This window comes from Gekko japonicus, unplaced genomic scaffold (genome assembly GCF_001447785.1).
Source record: "Gekko japonicus isolate JY-2015 unplaced genomic scaffold, Gekko_japonicus_V1.1 scaffold1145, whole genome shotgun sequence".
NCBI classification, from domain to species: Eukaryota; Metazoa; Chordata; class Lepidosauria; order Squamata; family Gekkonidae; genus Gekko; species Gekko japonicus.
Window position 1 is genome coordinate 49,208 of NW_015165859.1, and position 3,577 is coordinate 52,784.

Consider the following 3,577-nt stretch of genomic DNA (forward strand, 5'->3'; position numbering starts at 1 on the left):
TCATAAAATGTAATGCCAGGTAGCGGAGATATAAGCTTTATAAAAGACACAGACAAACACAATGAAAGATTTTTTAAACTTTAAATAAAACATCTTTAAAACACTAGCACTCTTGCAATATTTTGTCTATTTAGCAGTCTCTGATAACTGACACCTCTTGCTCTACATTATTGTATTAAAATATCTGTGCTGTAGCAATCTTGAGTATGTTGTTCAGGTGTGTATCTGTAAGCTGCAAACCTACTTTTGATTTATTGACATTCATTACAGAAATCTCATGCTCAGTGTTCTGAGCCTAGGACCTGGGGCTTTTGTACATAAGTTGCTTAATGTGCTGGTCAAGAACATGAGAAGGCATCCTGACAGAGACTGAGGGCTGTTTGTTTGTCTACAAAACTATAGTCTTCCCCAGAGAAATAACTACAACGTCCTACAAAGGAAATGTGCTGGGTGAACTTTGTCTGGATACACACTCTCAGCCTAATCCACCTTACTGGCTTGTTGTTATTCTTCCTCTAAAATAGTTCACATTGCTTTCTTACTGAGAAAGACTGGATCAATAGGGCATGAATATAGTGAAAAGGGGAAGGGAACCCAGTTGCACCCAGGAAAGCCCTGGCATTAGGAGCCCAACAAAACACACACACATGTAACATAAGGAATTCAACAGAATACACACACACTGTAGTAAGGCACACAAAAGCTCATACCTTGAACAAAAATTTGTTGGCCTTAAAGGTGTCTGGTATTTCTCCCATGTGATTGAGGCAGCCCAGCAAAGCAACCTCTCCTTCGTTCCCTCTCTCCCAGGAGGAGCCTCAGCCAGCCGAAGGAAATAAAGGCTTCACTTTGTCTCCTGCAGCCTGGCCAAGAAGCAAGCTCTGGCTGTTCCCTCCCTCCCCCTGGGAGAAGGAAGGTGAGGAGCAGGGGTTGGTTGACCCCGGAGTGCACTGAAGCGGCGCTCAGAGAGTGAGGAGCTCAGGGGCGGGCACATGACCAAGCCCCGCCCCCCGCCACCACCGTGTTTCTCAGCCTGGCACCGGAGCGCTGCAGCCTCGGGGAGGCCAGAAGATGGTCCCCTGCCACCTCCCTGGGCTGGCGCCGGAGCGCTGCGGCCCATGGGAGTCCAGAAGAGGGTCTCCTGCTATTTCCTCGGGCCCGCGCCGGAGCGCTGCGGCCTGCAGGAGGCCAGAAGACTGGGATAGCCTGCGCTATTCAGGTGAGGGCAATGTTCTTTAATTAGATGCCAAATATGGTAAACTTTGACACAGAGCCACCAGGTATGATAGAAGGTACATCTATGGCACGGCCTCATTTGGAATACTGTGTGCAGTTCTGGTCACTATCTCAAAAAGGACATTGCAGAGCTGGAAAAAGTACAGAAGAGGGCAACCAAGAGGATTAGGGAGTTGGAGCACCTTTCCTATCAGAAAAGGCTAAAGGGTCTGGGAATTTTCAGTTTAGACAAGAGATGACTAAGGGAGGACATGATAGAGGTTTAACAAGTTATGCATGGGTTGGAGAGAGCTGATAAAGAGAACTTTTTCTCCCTCTCAAAATATTAGAACTTGAGGGCATCCACTGAAGCTGGTGGGCTGTAGATTCAGGATGGACAAAAGGAAATACTTCCTTACACTATGAGTGATTACAATGTGGAATGTAGTGATGGCCAAAGACATAGACAGTTTTAAAAGGGGGATTAGACAGATTCATGGAAGATGGGCCTATCACTGGTTACTAACTCTGGTGACTAAAGGAAACCTCCACATGCAGAGAAGACAAATTTCTGAATCCTAGAACCAGGAGGCAACACTAGGGGAAGACCTTGGCCTCTATGCCCCGTTTGGTGTACTGGTTAGGAGCGCAGACTCTAATCTAGGAAAACCGGGTTTGATTCCCCACTCCTCCACGTGCAGCTGGTGGTGTGACCTTGGGTCAGTTACAAGTTCTTTCAGAGCTGTTCTCTCATGAGGGTGTCGTGGGGAGGGGAAGGGAAAGGAGATTGTAAACCGCTCTGAGACTCCTTCGGGTAGTGAAGGGTGGGCTATAAAACCAATCTCTTCTTCTTCTCTTGGCCCTCCAGAGGAACTGGTTGGTCACTGTTTGTGACAGGATGCTGGACTGGATGGATCTCTGGTGTGATCCAGCAGGACTGTTTTTATGTTCTTATGATTTTGCACATACACAGTATGCTTTGTGAATATATTGCAACCTTACAGGGAGTCAAATACCATCATGTGAATACTTTAAAAGAGAGTTTTGGGTGACCCCCCCCAATCAAAATCACGAGGATCCATCATGATCTGTGCCTTGAATCCATGTTTTTGAGCCCTGGTAGAGCCACAAAACAGTGAATCCATGATTTCTATGGTGTACTCTGTGGCCACAGATGTGATGAGTGACTTGATAAGTTTTGGGTGACCCCACAATAATAGTCATGAGGATCCATGAAGATCAGTGCCTTGGAACCATGTTTTTGCAACATGGTGGTGCCACAGAGTGGAGGATCCATGAGTTTGATTGTGCTGACTTTAGTTCAAGGTATTATCAACAATATGATGGCAGTTTTATATTGTTTCAGTATAGAAAAAAGATGAATTCATGAGGATCCGTGCCTGGGATCCATTTTTTTGCACCATTGTAGCATCACAAAGTGCTGGATCTGAGGTTTTTTAATGGTTCAGTTTGTGGACCTAGTTTTCACAAGTGACTTGATGCTAGATTTGGAGGAATTCTGTTTTTTTAAAAAACTAGAGGATCCATGAGGATGTGGCTTTTACTTTTTTTGGTCTGCAGGTTATTTAATTTGGAACTTTATGTAAAGGTAAAGGTTCCCTTGCTCGAAAGCCAGTTGAATCCGACTCTAGGGTTGCGCTGCTCATCTCCGTTTCCAAGCCGAAGAGCCAGCGCTGTCTGAAGACGTTTCCATGGTCATGTGGCTGGCATGACTAAACACCAAGGCGCACGGAACGCTGTTACCTTCCCACGGAAGTGGTACTAGAGAGGGGAGCTCACTCTGGCACCAGGGTCTCAAACTGCTGAACTACTGACCTTCCACGGCCTGCAGTTCAGCGCCTTAACCACTTGAGCCACCGCAGCTCCTTTATGTAGCAAGTGCTAATACTATGAATGGCCAGATTGAATCACTGTCCTGCTTGCATCAGATCTCCCTATTATCTTTTGAAGACATCCTTCTCTCCCCTCTTCCACTTCATCCTCGCAAGGCCTTTCATGTCTCCTCCTGCAGGACCCTTTCCCTCACATACAAGAATCCGCTGCCCCCCGCTGCCCCCCCCCCCGAACTGCCGGAAAGGAAGAACCGCTGGCCGCAGCTATTCCGTGCCCTTCCAACGGTCCCAGTCGATGACAGGCGCCGGAGGGCGTGGCAGGAACTTCGGAAGAAAGGCCTTCCCCCTGCTGCCCAATAGCCGGGGCGCGAGACGCGGCTCAGGAGTAGGGGGCGTGGTTTTCCCTCCCCCCCCCCCCCCCCCGGCCGTGGGGGGGGGGGGGGGTTTTCCCCCCCCCCCCCCCCCCAACGGTCTGTTGGGGCTGCTCTTTGGCTCTGGAGATTTAACCG